Raw genomic sequence first — 22,787 nt, 5'->3', positions numbered from 1 at the left:
TTGCAAGTTTGATCTCTTACGTGGGAAAAATCCAAAGTGTTTAATAGCTTTATTAAGTGGCAAGATTTTGTTCCTGCGTATCAGGTCAGCAATAAATTCTTACGTTACTACTGTTATAAAACTCAGTAACAGAAACCTGAAGCTGTGTTATATGACTCTCCCCTAGGAAGGGTCAGTGATACAATTCTCTCAGTGCTGCACAATGACGGTAGAATTGTGATCCAAACTCAGTACTGCACAATTGCAATTTAATGTACCACTATTGAAAAATTCATTTTATTATCATACTCTAAGTGAATTCTCACTGAAAGCAGAATTTGGGAGTCAAACAATGTTATTAAAATACACTGAGAACACTGCATGAGCTGAAATGAAAGGGAAGAGTGGGAGGAAGAAGAAGGTAGAGCTATTTGGTGATTTGCACCCATTCTCATATGACAGTCTTGATCAGGCGTCTAACTTGTTCATCATTTTAAAAATCCTGTCTCAATATAGCATCATTTTTAATCCTTATCCTGCAAGATAGGTCATGGCCTTACATGTCTGTGGTTCAGCCTTACGCCCTGAAAAAAGCAGGAAAATCACCACCCTTCTCAACATGAAACCCCTAAGTAACAGAACCCCAGCAAAAGCAAGTCTTATGTCTCTTAGGACCTTTGCCTAGGATATCTTTGTGTTTCTGTAAGACCAGCTTACTGAAAAGTAAAATCCAGGTTTCAAACCAGCCATGGCCACAAACTGGAACCCAGGAGGAAGTTGAGATAAAAGGTTCATGTGGCCCCAGCAGCTTAGCACGGGGCAGAAGTCTGCCTCTGTGTTCCAGAGCTTGAAACATGCCTCATTTCCACCTCTAGGCACCACTGAAGTATGTTACAGAATTCATGGGAAGGCATTAAGCATGTTGTAGCCAGGGAAGTTTTAAAATGAACTGGGATTAATCTTGCCTACCAATTAAATGTTAATCATTTAGCCTAAACTAGCACTTAGCTTCCTGCTATAGCCAAGGGAGAAGGACAGACACCTCTAAAGAGTGATTATTCCACCCTCTACTGAATACCCAGGGTGGGATGAATCACCTTTCATAAATGTCTCTAAGTCTCCACAGAATACAGAAGGAGTCTAGACGATCAGCTAAACTCATAACTTTATTTTGAGTCAGCTTAAACTAGGTGACATTAATTTCACTTCTGGTGATTAAAATAAGGCATTCTTCACTGCTAGCATCAATTGTCCAGACAATTGTCAAAAGCATCCACTTCTCTCCAGTCTCGTAAATAGAGGAAAACATGGAAATGGAGTATTGTATTTCAGCTAGTTCATTCTTTTCTTCCAGGTAGCATTATTTGAGTCTGGCATGGATAGTCCAAGTCAGCAGCTTTTCCTCTGGATGCCAATTCCTCCTAGAGAGAAAAGCCATCTTACGATGTTGCTGGCTATGCCAGAGCATTGTCAGCTTTCTGTGGGCCTGCCATCACATAACATCCCATCACAAGCCCAAATATTATCTTTGTATTTTGAAAAGACGAAAAAAAAGAACATTTGGGCTAGAAGGACTTCTGCCTACAATGAGTCACTGACTTTTGTTAAGGAGGACTAATTAAACCCACAGTAATGCCAATTACTCCAGGTGTGGTGACTCTGTAAGTCATGCTCTGCAGTTCTGGAGCTGCAGAGAGCCTGACAACAGGAGCTTTAGGATGTGATTGGTATTCATTGTCCTAAGTAATATTATAGTACCTTGAGGACAGGGTCAGCCCAGTTACGAAGCATGATAGCAGATATCATGTGCTTTTCGTTCTCTGCCTCTCAGCAATTTTCCCAGGCTGCAGATGGGGAAACAGGTAATGTGGCTTTTCTACCTTCCTTATTCTTTTTGAAACTATGGCTGTTTTCAGGGAGCTTGACAAGCTAGCTTCTTTGAAGAAGGTGTTGATAATTTCCATTAGCAGCAGACAGTAGTTTTTCCACTGGCTTTCACCAGTCAGGGAGAGTACAAATGTGCTTCGTAGGAGGCAGCTCACATAATCCTGGGGGCTTCTAGAGTTTCCTCATGTTTGATGGAGTTTCATTGTGCTGGGGTAGTGAGGTGGTTAATACCTACCAGACCAACTGAAAGTTTTCTGCCCCTGTGAGTTCCTCTCGCATTTAGTTTGTTTCTTCTGCAAAGTAAGATGAGAGTTCTTTGCAACAGGCTGGTCTCAGGTTTAATTCAAAGACATTCAGTCTTTGAATGTCAGCTGTAACTGCCCTTTGCTGATTACTGATCACGCTATACTTAAGCAGAAATGAAAATACAGGTAATAGATACAGGCTGATAGACAGACACATTCACACACACAAAGACAGCCTTCACACAGATGTACCATGCATAGAGCTTCCTACAGTCCACAATTCCTCATCCTCTACAAGGTGTATCCCTAGTCACCACACTGTTTGCCAAAAATCAGCTTCTCTGAAGGGAAAAAATATTTACCTAGCCCCTTAACTAAGCAGCAAGCCATTGAACGTGCATAGAAAGGCATCGGTGTTCCCAGCAAAAGCTATGGTCACGTTCAGGAAAGAAAGCAGCCCTAGGGAACGGGGCTCTCCCCATTTTCTGGTGGGTTACACAGCAAGGCAATACCACGAGTGGCAAGAACCTCTGTGGCCCTGCTTGGGCTCTTGCTGCCGCTGTGTGAGGTTCAAAAGCTGGAGAGAGGCTGAAGAGTTGGGCTGGGAATCCACGTTTCCCAGGGCCACGCAAAGCTGGGGAGGAGGAAAGCCTTTCTAGTGCGGTAAACCCTGTGGGCAGCTTGGACCAGGAGTATTAACCCCAAAACAGAAAAGGGCTGGTCTCTGCTCAGCTTCCCTGGGTGTACCGCAGAAAGGGGCATAAACCAAATCCAGCCTCAGCATGAATGACCAGAGTCTGGATCAATCGTTTTTATACTTGCACCTAAAAACAAACCAAAACCAAATTAGGCTGGTACACTGTTGGGAAATTAGCACAAATGACAGGACTGCTAAAGAACACGCCAGGATTTTGCCATATGCAAATGGTTGTCTTTGTGTGATTTAAGGAGACAATTACCCTTCTAGATAATTTTAGCTATCATTTATCTTTATTACTGTATCAGCTGTAATTACAGAGCAAATTATTGACATCATGAGGAATTAAAACTACCCATTTAGCTCCAAAGCTTTGTTAAGATTTACTTGATCTTTTACACCTTTTTGCTATTTTGAAAGGACATTCTCAGCAAGTTGGAGACCTTGATTGAAACGACTGTGAAACAACTGTGCATTCTTCCAGTGAGGCATACCACAGGGCACAAGGAAGTAAAAAAATCTGCCTTGTGCTCAGGACCAAGAGGCATTTCTCTCTACAGGGTATCAAATCTAAATCTATCTACTGTCAGCAGTGGCTACCCTTCATTGTTACCCCATGGCTCTTCGCAGCTTTGGTTGGGATTTCTAATAACTATGTTGTAAATCTCTCATCATTTTACCCTTCTAATTCTGAGTTCAGAGTTTTCATCTGAGAACATGGCTAAGAGTATATCGTGGACCTTTTTTCAGTACCAGATGAAAGGCAGATAGGAATAATTCTTTTTGTTAGTTGCCGCTCTACTCACATCTCTCTTCCTCAAAGTGTGTTCCCACAGGCACCTTTGCACTCCACAGACATTTTTTCCTCATCTTTCTGCTGTCTTTTTTCCCCATAATCTCATAGGACTCCCTTTTCCATGAAGTTTTGAAGTCTCCACTTTTTTTCTTCCCCAAATGTTCTTATAGTACTTTTTTTTACCGTGGTGCTCCTTATGCTGGAGCTTTCCCACATACAACCACTCTCTCTGCATCATGCCGAGGCCGCGGGCACAGAGCTGGGCAGGCATCAGCTTTCAATTTGTTCTGGATAATCCCTTCCACAGCAGGAAGGGGGGGTCACAGAGGGGTTTCAGAATCATGGTCAAAAAACTACAGATGTTGCATCAGAGACAGAAATGATCCAGATAAAAATCAGATGTTTAGCAGGTTCCTAGCTTTAAAAGCAGGTTGATACAATGCGAAGAAGGGGAGAAACAAGAAATAAAATAGTACTTGCAAGATAGCAGAAGAAAATAGGAGCTGAGCAGGGGCCATAACTGAAAACGCTATAAAAGAGATGAAATCGCAAATAAATAGTAAATGGGATACAGAGAGGAAGGAAAACCATGGTCTCTGCTTCCCTATCCTTGGTACTGCAGTAAGCATTCAGGGCTCCGAGTATCTGTGGTTTTTTTTAGAAAGCCTTTTCATACACAAGTGCTGGAAAACAGATGCTTTGACGGTTCCTGCATTCCTTCTGGTAATTGTCAAAGACTGTAGTAACACACTGCCTGGTGAACTCAGCTGAAATATTAAAAGCCCCCTGCTGCAGACAAGCCATTCATTGCTGACCCAAAAATGGATACTTTCTTAGCTGGTGGAAAAATCCTTGCCAAGTGAGATTGGATTACTTGATATTCTTTAAAAATTGCATAAGATTATTTTTTTCTCCCTCACTTGTCTATGGGGTATTAACTGGAAACTCTCACTGACTGAACAAGAATGGTGTCATGAAAACATTTAATATGCAAAAATGTACTTTTTAATATTGCTCTCAATTTTAGCAAAAAAAGTCTACTGCATTAGTGCAGCAAAGAAGCGTATTTTGTCTGAAAACCACGTGTAATTTGTAGGTATCTGTTGTTGTCTGACCCTTCATTATAGCTAACACTTTTATTTTTATTTATCATTGGACACAGAGACACCAAACAAGGCTTGAGCTCCATTGTCTTAGGCAGTATACAAGTTCAGGATAAGAAATGAGCTGTTAAAATGCCTAAAGAAATGTCTGTGTTTGTGTTAGTTGTGAGCATATCAGTCTTTCCCTTTGTCTGAGATTTATGCATGGGTGCTTCCATATGTGCATAAAAAAATAACACGTACATCAGCACACACAGGTATGTCATGGGGCATAAGGCTTTATTACAAGCATTTTTTGAATGACCACATTTCTAAAAAGTCAGCATCTTTTGACTTAAATAGGCATACCACAGAGTAGTGGAGTTTGAAAGGGACCTCTGCGATCATCTCGTCCAACCATTCTGCTCAGAGCAGGGTCAGCTGGAGCAGGTTGCCCAGGACGATGTCCAGTCAGGTTTTGAATCTCTCTATGGACAGAGCCTCCACTGCCTCTCTGGGCAAACTATGCCAGTGTCTGATCATCCTCAGAGGAAGAAAGTTTTTTCTTACGTTTAAGCAGAATTTCCCGTGTTTCAGTTTGTGCCCACTGCCTCTTGTCCTGTCACTGGGCACCACCAAGCAGAGTCTGGCTCCTTCTTCTTTACTGCTGCCACCAGGTATTTACATACACGGACAAGATCCCCCTGAGCTTTCCCGTCTCCAGTCTGAGTAGTCCCAGCTCTCTCAGCCTCCCCTGGTATGGAAGATGCTCCAGTCTCTTAATCACATTTGTGACCTTTGCTGGACTCACTCCAGTATGTCCATGTCTCTTGTACTGAGGAGCCCAGAACTGGACCCAGCACTCCAGAGGTGTCCCAGGGCTGAGTACAGATCAAGGACCACCTCCCTTGACCTGGTGGTGACACTTTGCCTAAAGCAGCCCAGGATGCTGTTGGCCTTGGTTGCCACGCTGGCTCGTGGTCCGCTGGATGTCCACCAGACCACCAAGAGCCTCTTCTACCAAGCTGCTTCCCAGCCACTTGGCCCCCAAGTGCCTGATGTTATTCCTCCCCAGGAATAACAAAGGCAGGATTTTGCATTTGTCTTTGCCGAACTTCATGCGGTAACTGTATGCCCATTTCTCCAGCCTCTGAAGGTCACTCTGGGTGGCAGCACACCCATCTGGGGTATCAGCCACTTGTCCCAGTTTTGTAGCAAATACCTGCAAACTTGGTGAGAGTGCGCTCTGTCCCAACACCCAGGCCATTAATGAGGATATTAAGCAGTACTGGCAATTGTTCTGATCTGCTGCGCCCAGCCTCCAGCTGGGCTTTGTGCTGCTGGTCACAACCATCTGAGTCTGGCAATTCAGCCAGTTTTTAATCCACCTGGCTGTTCATTTACCTAGTTCATATATTTTTTGCTGTCCTCTTGGCACTTCCTTATCTGCATGCATATGCCTGAGCTGGGCCTCCTTGGCCCCAATTTGTTGATTAAGAAGTCTCTCTTGTGCACATCGCCCTGCATCTTTTGCTTACCAACCTAGTCTGCCATTTTCTCTCTTGACTGTGGGTCATCATTTCCATCCCTCATTGCTCCTACTTTAAAGGTCTTCTCCCCATGTTGGCCAGCCTCTTGGCAAAAATGCTTTTGCTCTCTTTGGTCAGCTGGATCCTATCTCTTCTAGACGGTCCCCATCAGCACAAGATGCACACCCAGGCATTGAGCTGCAGGATCTGTCCACTCCTCCTGAAGCCCTTCCCCTTCATTGACAGAATCGAAGAGAAAACCATGTGCGTGTGGACCTCCAAGCCTTTCATCCTTGCTGTGAGAGCCACGTAGCCGTGACCGACGCTTTCCAGTTCTCCCCTGGCCTTATTACTGGTGCCAACGTGGAAGAACAGCATGGGACCAAGGGGCAGACACCTACAGCTCTTCCTCCGAGCCCCTGGCAAGCAGCAACCTCCCCCAAAAACAGCTCAGGTTGGCAGATGGGGGCCTCTATCCCCCCAGGAGGACGTCTCCCACCGCCGACCACATTTTAGCAGCTCACTAGCTGCTTTTTCCAGGTGCTGCCACAGGGCTCAGGCTCAGTGGCTGTGGTGCTGGGCCGGGGAGAGCTCCCAGCCCTTGACTGCTACCAGGGCACCGAACCCATTTTGGTAGATGAAGGTAGAGAAGCTGTCATTGCCCTGATGCCCAAAGTCATGAGCCTTTGCCATTGTGTCTCCATTTCCTAAACTGATAGGCACAGAGAAGCTCCGGTTGCTCTCCTTTTCATCATCCCCGAGGCAACACAGCCGGCTGACCTCCTCTCCCAGCTCCTTTCCCTGTTGACATAGAGCCTCCCCCCACGCAGGTGAGGATCCCCTCCGCCATGGTCCACAGAGGGAAGCGCCGGGCACCCCTCAGCGCCCTGGACCTCCATCCTCCTGGGAGAGCTCGTTCTGGGTCAAGGCTGTGCCGGGGAGAGTTGCTCCAGTGGGTGCTGTGCCTTGTGGCATGTCACCACCATTGCCGAGGACACGTACAGGGCTTCTGTCCCTCTCTTACGTACCCTTCTGCACCAACTGCTGCGCCCGTTCGCTGCCTTTGCTGGCTGTACGTGTTCTTCATAGTTTGCTCGGCTTCCATTCGGGTCATCTGACAAATCCCTTTCCATAAAAATTCCCAAGTTTTTATAGCACACCATCACATATTTTATGCATGCTTACAGAGAAATGAACTCAAGCTAACTTGTTGAAGCCATTGCTCGTAGTTGTCCCTGCTCTTCTGTCTATACATAATGCATAAAGAATAGGTCAATAATGTAGTTATACTGAAGATACTTTTGCATCTAAATAAATGATTAAATAAATGAAAGCACATGCAGACGTGTGCTTGTGCATGTGAGGAAACATCCAGTAAGGCAGGCATTCAGCACAGGACCCGTGGCGATGTGACAGTGTTGCCACAATGCCTAAAAGCCCAGAAGCCAAATTTGCCAGGCTCGTTTAGGTGCCCGAAGAGCTCTAGACCCTGCGTGGGGACACATTAGGCTTTCCCACGGGGGTCTGCCACTGCCAGTGCTGTGGTGCCAAAGACAGGCCAGAGTTTCATGCCCGCCCGTCGTAGCATCAGTGTCTGTATTTGCTTAGGGAGCTAACTCTGTAGCAGGTGTTCTGGAAAAATGGGATTTAGTGCCTGAAATAATTTCCTTCAGTTGGACAACTAGAGTAGTGGTTATGGGGCTTCTACGGCAAACGGAGGGCTCTGGAATTACAGGTGTCCCCCGGTGGAGCAGCCAGCCAGCTTGGAACGTCAGCAGAGCATCCTATCCGCTGGATCCTGGAGAGCAGGGGAGCCCGCACCACCTTTCCTATTGAAATTGGGCTGGCACGCAGCCAGGAAAGCCAAATTGTGGGATTCACTCGTAGGTTTTGGATGAAAAAAAGAAAATAATCCAAAGAGAATTTCCACACACAAAAGAGTTGAAAATGAATATTATTTCAATCAAAATACTTCATGATGGTAAATAACTTCCAGTGCAATATGAGAGCTACCATTTTCATAGAGCAGAACAAGAGCTTAAAGAGAAAAAAATGCAACTAGAGATGACTTGCTCTACCAATAAGGGCACTAGGCTTTTGCGAGTGGGACTAGGCTAAAAGTTTGCCAGGACCAGTAGTTGCTTGTTTCTTGTTATGTGCTGTAATGGTGTACAAGTAGCGTCATGATGAGACAGTAAGTGTTATCAATCCAGTCACCACTGAAATATCCCTGAAACCATTCTAGGAATTTCAAGTTACATTAAAACTATGTGAACTTTTTTATTTATTTTAAGACTTTTCCTGGAAGATTCCTTACTGCTTTACAAATATAAGAAAAAATATCTCATATGAGTTTTCTGGGTTGCTTTGGGGGAAAAATAACTTAATTAGCAAGAAAACAAAGGAAGCAGATGCACAGTCACATCAATGTGCTACAAAAATCTTACCTATGAAGTTTATCTGTGAAAAATATATATAGCAAGTCAAACACAGAATTGGCAATTGTCTGTCACGTTTTCCAGAACAGGTTGGGTGTTAATTACTGAATGGTATATCCAAGGACTCTCTGCGCTGATTTTTTTTTCTATTTTGGGATTCTGCGATTTCCAGAGATGTCTGTATCCTCTCAGAGAGACTGAAATTGTATTTCAGAAGAAAATTTCTTACAGCACTTCTGCATCCTTAAAAGTCATTGACAGGAAATAGTATCTCTGAGATACACCGCTGAACTGAAGTTAAAGTCCAGTCCAATTAGTCATTTCCTTGTCTGTGAATGACTGTTCCCTATACACCCCTTTTTCAATTGTATAGCTCAGCCTAGCTTGCAAATGACCTCAGAGCCTTTAAAAAATCTGAGTGACAGAGCTGAACAGTGCAGTCACAGAAATATATCTCAACAGAAGAAGAAGTTTATTGACCTTTTGAATATTCGGGAATGCAATACAACAATGCATGACTTAAATTATGTGAATCTTTACATATAGTTAAACATACTTTAAGTCTCCCTATTGAAAGTCTACATCAGAGTTCAAACCCTAACTAGTATGTTGATACATTTATTGTCTGCCAGTTACATAAGGTATACTTTTGTCAGGTAAGGGGACCAGCAGCTAGGGAATTAATTGTTAGAATGGGGAAAGATTATTTATCCATGCTGCGATGGGCCTAATTTAAGAGTGTGAACTGTCAGGGAAGGAAACTATGTTTAAAATTCTCATTTTTATTATTTCAGTGAGTCATTCTGGATTCATACCAGACTCCAGTTTTTCATGTTCTAGGCCTGATATGAAGCTCCCATTACAACTGGAATAAAGCCTTTAGCATCTCCTATAGTTCATTAAAATTGCACTTATTTTTATGGTCTCTCCTTCCACACATCCTTTAGCATACGTTGTCTCAAATTGACAATTTGTTTAGCATATAACCAGGTGGATTTGTATTTTTAGGCCAGTTGTTGTGGGGAAACAAGCATCTCGAGTGACAGTCTGCAGATTTTCTTCAGGTTTGCTCAGATGAGCAGGTTTGGCATCACTTCAACAGTTGTCATCCGAGAAGCTCCATGGGTTGGGATGAGATTTGGGTCTTACCCTATCACCACCCTTTCGATGCCATGTGCTGATCAAGCTTCTTTCAGTCATAAGCTCTGTGAGTGTCAGTGAACCTCAGGGCTCTGTCCTGAGCCTTTCAGATCTTTCATTAAATTTAAATCTCCTTGAAGCATTGATTGTGTCATATGGCTTTCATTATCATAAGCACGCTGATGATATTCAGATTCGTGGTTCACGTTAACCTTTTCTACTGAGGTCAGTAACAGTATCTCTGAGTGTCTAACAGCTGTCTCCCTGTGAATGTCTCATAATTTTTTGACATTAAACACAGGCAGTAGGAGGCTCTGTTAATTGGGTCTGACAGTTTCTATTCTTCTTTTGGTTTCCATTTTGTGGAATCTCCTCAGTACCTTTAGCTGGGAACTTGGGTCTTATTCCTGACAATAATTTGTCATTTACCGCTCTTATTTTTTTTCTTCAAGAAAAATGTCGTTACTTAACATCTCATAAATTTGCCGGTACTTAATCATTACATCAATTAAAAACAACCGTCTGTATGCTTGTGGTTTGGTGTTTAGAGTTTGCCTTTACCCAAAAACATATTTGTCATGTCAACATATGCATACTCTTCTTGCTTGTAGCATCTCTCCTTATACTGGCAGCATCGCTCCTTATACTGGATCTGCCAAGGCCAGTAGCTAGCGTGTGCTCAGTGCCAACGTGTACGAGCTTGGGCACTGTGCCCCCTTAGTGCACAGGGCACTCGTCTTCTGGGCTGGAGCATGTTTGGCCAGCTTGGAGTATGGGCAAAGGAGCCAGTCAGAGACAAATGTTTTTGTAATTTAACTAAATTGTCTCCGTGGGCATGAAAGAAGAGCGTATGGTTTGCTCCCTGCTTCTCAGTAGGGGCTTTTGCTCTCAAGCAGGGTATTAAATAAAACAGTACAGTCATTCTCCAATGGTCCTTGAAGTGATTAGAGGAATACTGTTGTGTCCGACTGGCAGCTCCTCTCCTGAGTGGCAGCAATGTGGCAAGTAAGAAGTTTCTGTTCAAACAGATTAGTAGAGGGAATAAGCATGTGGTTTTCCTTTATCAAAGGCTAAAAAAAAAGTATTAAGTTTTTTATTTGGTGGCTATTGAGAAGTGACAGAGATGGTTTTTATTTTCTGTTTGGGCTCAGTTTTAAATAGGTGCCGGTTGGCCTGCCAGAGTTAAAATGCTGTCCTCATCTGGGCAAAGACCAGCTCGTACTTTTTTTCATTTTAAAACCAGGAGCAACAGAAATATAACCTTCAGCCTGTCACCAAAAAAAATCAACAAATTACAAAGGCTTCAAAGGCTTGAAGGTCTGGAGATGGAGCGTATCGCTGTATATAATCGGGTATCCAAGAATAATCGTGCATATCAGGTAAAGAGTATGTGAATTTTTTGGCATTGAACAGCTTGGGTGTCCTTTACAATGGTGAGAGTCGAGAGAGACATAAGAAGGAAATTTGTTTCATGGTAATGGACACAGCAAGTTCTTTACAATCAATATTGTCCTAATCTGCACCTCCGACTTGCCTGACAATCTGGGAACAGGGGTTCTCTGCTTGATTTGAAACTGGGGTTTGAACCTCGGTGTCTCACCAGAGTGCCCCAGCTGCTATGTTATTCAGAGACAAATATCTCCCATTACAGCTAGGCATTTGTTATAAGCAGTCATTATCCCATGAAGCAGTACGATAAAAGTGTCTTGCCCACCAGGCAGTGATAAGTCTTACTTTTTATGCCTTCCTCTGCTCAGTGAACAGGAAATAATTCTGACATTTAGAATCAAGAAAAAGCATAAAAAATAGGTATTCTACTTTATTGCACTAGGAAATGTTTCGCTTTTTATATATTTATACTTAAATAAATGGGAATCAAAAGAAGCTAAGACAGGATTCCCTATTCAGCTTAATACTTTGTGGATGAGGATGGAAGAGAAAATTTGGGGAAAAAAACACGATGCATATTTCTCTTCTATTGTAATACAGTCTAGGTTGGCAATAAGTTTGGTTTCTCCACTGCAAGGATGGCAAGTGGCACCATGAATCTTCATCTGAAAAAGACTGTTTCAACATGACCTGCAAATGGAATGAAAGTCATTACAAGCTGAAGGAATGGAATCAGACATATTTTTAACAGTATTATGCTGCAGGGAAGAATAAGTTTTAACAAGCCTAATACTTTCTGGGGGAGCAGGAGAAAGATTTGGGACAATTGTGTGGGAAGTTTGATTGACAGTTGAAGGAACAGGTAATGATAATGGGTTTATTTTCTAATTTCATAACATTTCTTAAAGCATTACTAGCTGCAATCTAGAGAAAAATAAAAGAACAGATAAAAACTTCCAACACTGACTGTGAAATTAGTAACCACAAAAAAAACTTTCTCTGAATTTAAATGCCTCTACCTCATGCAGCTAGGTCATTTGCAGACATTTTCAACAGCTGGTATAGTTACATTTTTTTCCTTACTTTTTTGGACAAAATTTCCCTTGCCTCCCAGAAATCTTACAAGAATTTATGTATGTTCGGCAGGTAGAAAGATCCTATCAAAACATAATAAAAAACACTCGGCGTGAATGAATCTATGAATACAGATTTTGAGGTAAAAAAGTACAAACAACTCTTCCCATTTAGTTGCTTATCTTCTGCATATTTCACTGATGAAGGTGTTACTAGCACCTCAGTGCTGGACACATCTATTAGATTGAATCCTAGGAGGACTTTCCCTGCTTAAACTCTTTACAAATAATGTCTAGGGCAGTTTCCTTTGTCAGAATATTTAAGTGTCTTTCACTGAACTCCTATAAATAATTTTTGCATTTCTTCCTTTCTGAGGTCATTCCCTGTTGGGAATACCCAATAAGAGCAGAAACAAACAGTTCCTGGGGACTATCCGGAAATAACTGACTCCAGACTCTTCCTGGAACAGAGTGGTCTGAAGATGTTTGTTGAGAAAGTTCTTAAAATACAGTTGTAAAATTTCCTAATCCCAGTTCCATTTCTCATTATGGCCAATAAAGTTTTAAAGAAGATAAGCAAAACACTAGCGTATAAGTAAAAACATATAAAAGTATAGACCCAAATATGCTATTCCATTCTTCTGAGAAAGAGCTGTCTTTGTCAAACACAAGCTTATACATCTTTTACTTTCCATACTAATTATGTACAGCTACCCTATCTGCTCCAAACAGCTAGTGGTTTTGAACAACAATCTGACAGAGAAAATAAAAACACATATCCCTCTTGCCATGGCTGTGGTGTGTCTCAATGCTCAGTGCTAATAAACATGGTTCTTACAGGGTTGTAAAGGGTGTACCAGCAAAAGATCGTTGTTACAAACTGCTGAAGACAGGATAGTATTTTTCATTGCATTTTTACTACCTTCATTATATGGCAATGCATCACTAGCAGATGTATAACCTTGAGCGTCACGATAAACGTAGAAAGCAAACTGAAATGAATTCTGGTCATGTGAATATTGATGTAATCTAAAACATCATTGCTACCATTCCTATTACAATAAATTTTTGCTAAAGAGAACAATGTATGGCCCAGTCTGTGGTTCATATCTCAAACTTTTCACATTTCTTAGCTTCTGATAATATTTTCCTTAGATTTTTTTTCCTCCTGCGAAGTTTTATAGAGTAATTCTTGCCACTTTACTAAAGCTAAATTCCACTTTACTAAAGCTAAATTAGAAAAAGAAATCTGAAGTATATAGTCTAAATCGTTACACATATAAAAAATGTCAAGTTAGAAAAATAATAAGCTAATCCTGAAGAGATTTTATTTCTATAAAAATAGGCACATAAGAGCATTTAAATTCAAGTTAAACCAGAGGTAGTTAGGGCTAGTTTGGCCATTCTCATAAGACTGACAAATCTTACATATGGGAACTATAAATTTGGTAAAGAAATGAAGGACTAACTGAGACCTAATTTGTTTTATTTGACTTGACCATATAAATGAGAACTACATTTTCCCCATCTTGACTACTATTTTTTTTTTTAAGTTGTTACTCAAAGCTATGTTTCTTTGCTCATGTAAAATATCTTATGTTGGATATGTACCTTTAGCATCTTTGGTCTAGGCAGGGGCAGATCCTAAAACCACCCAGAATTCCAAAATAATATAACATGAAACTGAAGGAGAAAAAAAAAAAAAAAAAACACCAAGCATGTTTTGTGCACATTCCAGGACTATTCAGAAAATCTTTGTATCAGAACCACAAATGATGTAGGGCCAATATCAATAAAGACCTGAAGCACATACAAGCTGTGTAAGGTGTTGCGTATATGTTAGATGCTTGGCTTTCAAACCATGATCTGACATGTAGAGTGAGGACCTAGAATCTCTTCTGAGTGCATGGGTCAAGCAAGATACTCCAGAGGAGCTTTCCAGAGAAACCCAGGCACTGATAGAAGAGGTGCTCTGACTTGTCACTAAGAAAGCTGAATATTCTCCTCCAATCTGATGGAAACAGGGATTTCATTTACACAACGGGTCTTTGTGAAGCGGCTTACTTTGACTAGGTGTCCATACAAGCGGCACCACAGAGGGCACCAGCCCCACTGAGCAGCAACAGTTCAACCCTTTTTGAACTCTGCACCGCCTTGTCTGCTGTACGTGTTTTAATGGGTTAGAATATGTTTAATTAACCCTTGCAAAGACCAGTCTTTTACCATGTTCACATATGCCTTGGAGATGCAATGTCATCTTGACATTGCTTAGCCTTCCCTTAAGGACACTATATCCCATCCAAACTATAGTAACTATCAAATATTTGATATTGTATCCTTTCTTTTTTTAGTTATACTAATTTCTATTCACAATACCTGCTGTATCTCTGTTTTCCAGCTTCTTTTAACCAATGGCTTGTGATTAGCAAGCTCTAAAGTTTAAGGGGACCTCTTTGTTTGTTTGTTTTTTTCCTGATAATTTCCAGATGTTTCCTATGGAGATTTGTTCTGTGATGCAGGAATTCCCTCTGTTCCTTCCTATACATTGGCTCTGCTTTATTTCACATCTGTATCACATTGTGATTCAGAGGGTTTGAATTAGTCCCTCTTATTTGCTGTACCGCCTATTTATCATAATTTCTGGATTTGCAGATTGTCTCTTCCACTTGGCTGAGTTAATTATTGCAATAAATAATAAATAATTCATAAAAATGTATTAGGCACTTTTCTATACACTTCAGTGTACCTCTAAACTCATATTTGAAACTCCTTGCAAAAAGCTATCCCTGACCTTAACAGAGTTCCAAAGATAATGGGTAATTGAAAGGTGACGATTAATAAAGACACTGAGGGTGGCATTAATACATAGGTATGACAAACATAAAGAGTCCTGGAAAGAACATAAACCTCCATTTGTTTATTGCAAAATAATACAGACAAGTTAGTATTCAACTTACTGCTAGAAAGCCAGTAGCTCTCTGCGAATTTGAGTAGCACTCAGAAGTACTAGGTCATTAGCAGGACATTTTATTTACCTTCAGTAAATAGCTGTGTTTACAGGCAAGACCTCTGCTTGGCTTTGACCCAGAAAATTTTAAAAATATCTCAATGCAAAAGAGAAGTGAAACTCTGATGGTCAGCCAGCAGTTGCAATACGGGGCAAAACTGACACCTCGATAAAGTTTATTAATCATAAGAAGCACCAGCTGGGAAGAGTTCCTCAGTAATGGATCACTCTGTATGGAAACGAATATGAGAGGACTTCTGCCTCTGTGCATTATCCTATTTAGAAGAAAATCATCCCCGCTGACAGCAGACAGCTTTTTAGTTGAAATAACAGTAGGAAACCCTTACAGAGCTTACCAAAATCCGGAGTCAACAGGCATGGTTTCTACCTATCTCTGTGCATCTGTCTTTAAACATAATCATTACTTTTTAATCCTTGCAATTATTATAAAACTATTTATGTCACACTTTTCTCATGTTAAATATGACTTTAGGATGGCTGGCTAAACCTGAAGAAATTTGTTCTCCAAAGGAGCATTTCTAAACAGGTTATTGGTCCATTCTTGTCATGTCCAGGACCCCCGAAAAGCAAGCTCTGAGGTGCCGGCGGTCAGTTTGGTTATGCAGGGTAGCAGCCTAGAGAAAGCATTTCCTGGGAGTGAAATATGTCTGGTATGCAAGGAGGATGCCTCTATCGTGGTAGTTTTCTTGAAATTGTAAAATTAGCTTTTGAAGTTCCCACACAAATCCTTGGACTTATAAAGAACGTAAAACTTACCTTTTAAAATTAACTTGGCAGGTTAAACTCAGTCAGAACTATGATCAGTAAAGGAGGAGCAAGTACTGACTGAAATTGCATATTTAAGGACTGAGGGTAAGAGACAAAGATGGCATTCAAACCTTTAGAATGCTTCTGGGTAATTATCTTTTACCAATTTTAATGCATTTATTTCATGCAATGCCTTTGTTCTCATCAGCAAGACACCAGCTTTGCTATATTAAGCTTTCACATACAGGCTAATAGATTTCATAATACAAAGTGTGAATCAATAGTAGTTGCTGGAGGAAATCGTGCCTTGTGCTTCAGCTCAAGTCTTTGTGCAGCTGTTCTGAACTAAAAAAAAACCAAAACCAACCAAACCCTAAAAACCTGACAGAAATTATATTAAACTGATTGGCTCCCTGATAGAGTTCACAGTGTGTCCGTTCAAGAAACTGTGCAGGTGAACTCAGGAAAAGGTAGTAATGGGTATACCTGCAGCCAATATTGCTGCCAGAGACTTCACGTTGTGGAACCACAGGTCCTGCACGTTCTTGAGGGCAGAATATCTAATTGACGTACCTGGGTCATTACGTTCCTTACTGAAAGCTTTAAGTCTTCTCCTCATACTTTCTTTGGCATTCTCGCTGCTTTAGGAAATAATATTCAAGAATTAAGCTCTTTTAGATTTTGTGTCTTACCAGTCATCCAGTTCATCAAATCAGATTCAGTTCTTCATTGACCTAGTGTTTCCCTAAGTGCCAGTGCTCCAATATTGACATTTTAATGTATCTCTGAACTGCACAGTTGCAGAATGATGTAAGGAATTTTACATTTGTATTTTCTAAACCTTCAGGTTTTTACCATCTCCCCATTGAATATTAATCTCATGTCCAAAAGGTAATCTAGTAGTTTATCTCTCTTCTGTGCAGTCCATTGGTACTAAATATATTCTTCTTTATTTCAGGGATTTCTCAAATGCATTCTGTTTTGCACACTGCTAATGTAGTAAAAACCAAACATTTGGATTGTATATATAAATGTGATTTGTATGGCCTATGTTAAAATTACTTGTTTTTACTAGCACACTACTGGTATGGTTATCCAGAATCCAGTCTGCTTTCAATAATTTTTAATCTGCATTTAAAACAGCCTAGTGAGTTGCTATCATCTCTGACTACAGTGTATAATCTCTGTTTTGAACACTGATAAATAGCTGAGCCACACACCGAAAAAATTCCCTCAAAATTACCAAAAAAAGAAACTGGTGGATGGTTTATCCAGAAAATAAAGTGTAAATCCCAAATATTCACATAAGTTTTGAGAAGCTTGCTTACATATTCAGCTTCATCACTATGTCTTGTTTTCTCTCACCCTAACAAGGCATAAAGCCTCCTTTATTCCTTCTAACCCTTTGCTGTGGACAGATTTCATCAGCGGAAACCCAATACAGCCATTCCTGTCAATTTACAACAGAAATCCTTTTCTTCCTTCCTTCCCTCTGTTTGTTGTTTTTTTCATGTAAACTGTTTAGAAAGGCTACTGAGATTAGACTGCTCCTTGTATCAGTAGGCATTGCTTTCCCAGGGTGACAGGCTAATTTCCTCCTTTTCTCCTCACAGCTTTGCACCCTGCTAGCACTGTCGTGGGAACTGGAGAGCTCGCCATTAGCATCCTGAAAAGGTTTACCTAGGTCTTCATTTGTATGCATCGGCAAGTGAAAAACGGAGGGATAAAACTGAAATGCGTGGGGTGGGGCTTTACTGCTTCAAGTGTTGGGAATCAAAACCTTCAAGGACAAAAATGTAGCGTTTGGGGCTCTAACACAGTTACGGGTATTTTGCAGAATGTAAAGAATTACATACTGGCAAAGAAGTCTGAGTTTAAAACCAGGTTAGGAGATATTTATATAAGAGGAATGAAATCACCCTTTCTGGGGGAAAAGCTGAGGTAGCACACAGCAGTCTGACAAACCGGCACAAACAGACAAAAAGTCTGACAAATCTCGGTGGCTCTTCCTCCCGGCATCGCACAATTTAGTTCGGTTTCTGTTTCCACGGCAGAACGTCAAACTGTGAGTTTTCAGAACTGAGCCAGTACAGGGGATATGACTGAGTACCAGCGCTCTGCTGCTGGTTTTGTCCACATCGGGCGTTAGATGCCCGTTAGATGTTATCAGGTCCTTGCTCAGCTGCGAAACGGGCTGCAGGGAGGAACGCTGTCACTGAGCTGAACGGCATCTCACCAGCTTCTCCTCAGGGTAAGACGTTCTGCTTCCATGAATCCTCCCCAGAGGATGGTCACAGAGGGGGCTTGCCCTGTCCTTCTGGCACACGGTACAGCCTGCAAGGGCATTTTCTCTCGTTACCGGATGATCACTGTGGGAAAGTAAATAATAACGAAGTCCTTTGTTATATTCAAATGGGTCAAAAGGAGATTTACGGTCTGAAGTTTTAGCTGAATCATTAATTTGCTCTGAATCAAAATTAGGTATTCTCCTTTTCCGAAAAGCTAAGGCTAAGATGCCTATTGTCAGCCAGATCCTACTGCTAACTCCCTTTACATTTTATTCCCTCAAGCTCATATTTTAGCAAATCACAGTCTTATTCTCATATTGATTATCCCCTCAGCATGAAACTCTGTTTCAATTTGACAGTAAATTGTAGCGGTGGTCTTATTAAACATCACTGAAAGCCTTTACCCTACACACTGATGACATACCCCTTTCTGATAAACAGCATTAAAAATGTATGTATCTGATATGTGTGCTTCTTACCTAGTATGACCATAGCATGGTTAGAAATCACTTGAAGAACTGCTCTTTTGAGAACATCTTTAGTAAAACAGTGTGAGATCTTCCTGACAGCAAAATACTTCACAACTGAGTCAGGATGAATCTGAACTAGTACTAAAATACAGATGACATCCAGTATTTTTACAGTAAAATCCATAGAAATCTAATCTGGAGTACAGAGGAAAATTAATTAGCACAACAATTTGAATTAATTTAGTACAGCAGCACATGCTGATTTCTTTTATTTGCTTTCTGGCACCTAGAAACTCTATATTTTAGGTAAGTAAAGACACACTACTCAGTCTAAACTGTCCAGCTGCTCAAATACCAGAGACCTGGAGTAAATTTTTTTTTAAATCTATGTCTTAGGGAGAGAGGCAGAGATGGTATTTTCTGCAGCAAGCAGCTTTTTCTTTTGGGTTTTTTTTTGTGTAAAAAACCATGAAACAAAGATGACCCTTTCAGGGTTCTTACTTCTAAGGGGGGTATGTAATCAAAGTACAGTCCAGAAACCGTCACAAAATCAGCTTGGGTGTCTGTGTTTAAAAAAGCCTAAAACCAAATAGCAACACCACCCACCCTCCCCCACCCCCCCCATTTTCAGAAGGTGGAAAAACAGTTCTTGTCTTGAAATTGCTTTAAAGGGTAGAACCATCCTTGCTTTAAAAATAGATTATTATAGCTTGGCAACAGCAACAACCAGAGGTAGATTCTGCCTCTGGACCTCTGGGCGGCTTCTGGAGTGAGACCTGCTCATGCAGGAGAATTTACATCTCCCTGCAGAGATTTTCTGAAAATGACAGTAAGAGACTGTAGAGGAACACGGCTGGCCAATTTAATCTCTAGGTAGCCCATATAAGAATATAAAGTCAAAAAGATTCAGTACCGAAATGTGGTTCTGTTACAATTGCCCAGAAATTCAATGCAATGCCAATACAAGCCCATCAAGCTTTTCACTTGTAAGTGGGTTAGAAAAGCAGAACAGCCTGGCATATTATTACACAGAATTCCTTTTAAGTTCGGTGAGTTGAAGCCTCTTTGGACCTACATTTGTTCTCATTAAAACTTAAAGATTTTCCTTTGAACTCAGTAGATCTTATCTGAACCAATACAAAGGGAAGAGGCTGATGTGCTGAAATAATAATACACAATATAGATGGCATTTTTCTCACTTCCCCTTTGTTGTTTTCCTGTAAGCTTTTCATATAGGTTCCCTCTTTAATCAACGCAGAGTGGGTGAGGTTTTTCTGCAGAAAGGTTCATTCCTTGCCGAAATAAACGTCTAAGGCAAGGGACCCTGGAAGCATCTCCCTCTGCTGACTATGGAGGGAGTTAAGATAACCAGCTTAAACACAGGACTCAGCCAGAAATCCAGTTCCAGACTCAGACTCTTGTGTTCCTGTTATAATTAATGAAAATTGACAGCGACATTCGGCTGCTCCAACTCAGCACCTAGTGCCTTTTAAGATGCCCTAAGTAAGGTATTCTGGCTGTCTGCCTGCCCATCATAGCGTGGGTCGCCCATAAGGCCTGACCCATATTTGCCATACCTGAGTAGATTTTCTTGACATCTTGACTCCTCCGAAAAGGCCTATTTTTAGGCCACTCTTATTTAGGCAACTGAATTGAGCCTCTAGTAACCGCAGTAAACAAAAGGTGAGATTCAGTTACCTGAACTTTGGCAGCTAGTGCCAAACAAGAAGCCCAACTTTCTGCAGCAGCAGCTGCAGCTGTGTAGAATAATTGAAAATGTCTAAACAGAGAAAACATTTACCATCCTGAAAGGCCTGTTCAGGCAAATGAACTTTCCCTCTCCCTAAAGAGCTATTCAGCTGATGAAAAGTCATTCTAAAGACTGGGTTCAACTCCCTCTAACACCTTACTCGCATCCAGAGGGGAGGGTAGACACCTAAATACAGGTGTTTGAATATTGGGCTCGATCTGTAAATTCATTAATTTTAGATGGGATGAAGCCCACTGCAGTTGCTTTATGCAAATGAAGTTATATATAAACCTTTGCTGATCTGGCAGTGATTGCCGTGATTAGAATTTGCAAAGTATACATGTTCCTACTGTCAATTATAAAAAGAATACCTCACAAAATATGCACATTATTTAACACCATTTTACTCTCTAGCCCTGTGATAGTTATAGTTTGTTAGCATTTCCTTTACCTTTTATGAATCTGACTTTTCTCAGTGAGTTTTACAGCATTAGAGTAATTTCTTTTCAAATTAAATTACACCCTGCTTTGCTTGTCATCAGCCTAAATACATTTTCAACCAAACACTGTAAATCAGGGAAAACATTTTAACCTCAGGCAGGTTAGTTCTTCTAGACACATTATTGGCACGCTATATATAAAAATTTGGGCTAGAAACAGAAATTTGACATCACAATTTTAGTTCTTCCTGAAGACTGGATTAGGCTGGATGATCCTTTTAGAAGATGTGAACAGGACTGAGCCAAAACTTCCTCTTTCCACTTAGGTTTAAACTATTTGGGGGGATAAATTCTTTTTTTCAAAAGCCAAAGCTATTAGTTTGAAAGTCTAAAAATTCAAACTATTATCACTTATTAGAAACAGTTCTGGCAACTTGAGCCCCTTTTTGCATTTCATTGACTAATTTCTGGTTCTACTTCTACTTCCTTACTTGACGGTGCCTTACATGTATATACACATGCCTGTGTGGTACGTACTAATTGTTGGTTACCAGGTTAGTAGTCCTATGAAAAAAAAGAAGATTATAATAGATGTTGGAATGGGAAAACAAGAAAATTAAATTATGTGAACTGCTTCTAGGCACAGAGAAAAGGTCTAGGATGTAAGTACCAGTCACATACCTCAGCCATAATAATGACTTTGCTTCTAGGGTTATAGAAACAAGCATCTCAGATCTCTTGCTCTTGGATGAATTGGGTTAGGATCCTGACTGTCTTCCCTCATTAGGATGCATAGCAGATGTGACATGTTAACTTAATTGTTGCAGCAGAAGCACAGAAAGATGCCATGGGGAAATCTGTTGTCTTTTTTCATCCTCATACGTTAGAAAAAAAGTTAATGTTTTGACTGGACCAAAATAATTACCTCTGGAAATTGTACCCTGAATGCCACTTTTTTCTTTCCTTTTTTAATTCTTACTGTGTGGCTTAGGGCAAGTGACCAGCATGATACAACTTTACATGTGACTAATAAAATAAAACTGCTCCGAGAAAGGACTCAATACCCACAGCTATATAATACTGTGTCTTTACTTAGAGAGCCAACAAGCGTTCCCAAGGGGTCCTGAGACATTTTCTGTTTCTGCAGTTGATTCAACAGCGGATGGGAAGAAAAGTCTGGATGCTTACTGAAGTCCTAAAGGAAGTCCGTAACGAGAATAGCTGATCACCTTGGAAAGGCTGTGACTGCAAGTGCTGGGAAGTGTCTCCCTGTGTGTGGTTTCCAGTGGCTGGGGTCACGATTCCCCACCGCCAGATGCTTTCTCTCCGCGCTGCCTTTTTGGAGTCCGGCTCCTCCCGGCATTCCCCTCAGCTGTCTTCCACATCCAGCTCGCTGCCGGGAACTGCTGGCAACTTGTATTTTAGAGGCACCAGGCTGCTACAGAACAGATAACTCTTTGTGAACTGAACTTTCTTTGTCCTGAAAGAATGATACTTTCAGCAGTAAAAACACACTTCCAATCTGTGCAGGTAGTCATGTTCCTTAAATGGGATAAATGGTGGCTGGCCCGTTTGCTTAAGCATAGCTTTGATTCATCACTGGTTGGAAGGGACAGAAACTTCGCAGAAGAACCATGCTGTCTGCTGAGTAGTTTAGTAGTTTTGCAGCTGAACCTAACCTCCTCCCCAGTATATATATTTATTGTCTGTGATATGCAACTGTATCACCTCTCGCTGAAGATCTTAAACGGTTTGTAAATAAGAGTCTACTTATATCAGCTTAATGAGACTGAGACACACAATTTTTCA

At 41.1% G+C, this 22,787-nt stretch overlaps 1 long non-coding RNA gene across 1 annotated transcript; it reads right to left on the bottom strand.

The window, feature by feature from the left end:
* Positions 1-11,357: 11,357 nt before the first annotated feature.
* Positions 11,358-20,099, bottom strand: LOC115334573. Its single transcript, XR_003921165.1, has 4 exons — positions 19,988-20,099; positions 18,798-18,983; positions 16,517-18,399; positions 11,358-11,872 (listed from the first exon to the last, which is right to left on the bottom strand). It is a non-coding gene; the product is annotated as an uncharacterized LOC115334573 (long non-coding RNA).
* Between the last annotated feature and the right edge of the window lie 2,688 nt (positions 20,100-22,787).

Source organism: Aquila chrysaetos, chromosome 23, assembly GCF_900496995.4.
Source record: "Aquila chrysaetos chrysaetos chromosome 23, bAquChr1.4, whole genome shotgun sequence".
In the NCBI taxonomy this organism is placed as follows: domain Eukaryota; kingdom Metazoa; phylum Chordata; class Aves; order Accipitriformes; family Accipitridae; genus Aquila; species Aquila chrysaetos.
The sequence above is the reverse complement of the archived record's forward strand: the minus strand, read 5'-3'. Positions and strand labels throughout refer to the sequence as shown.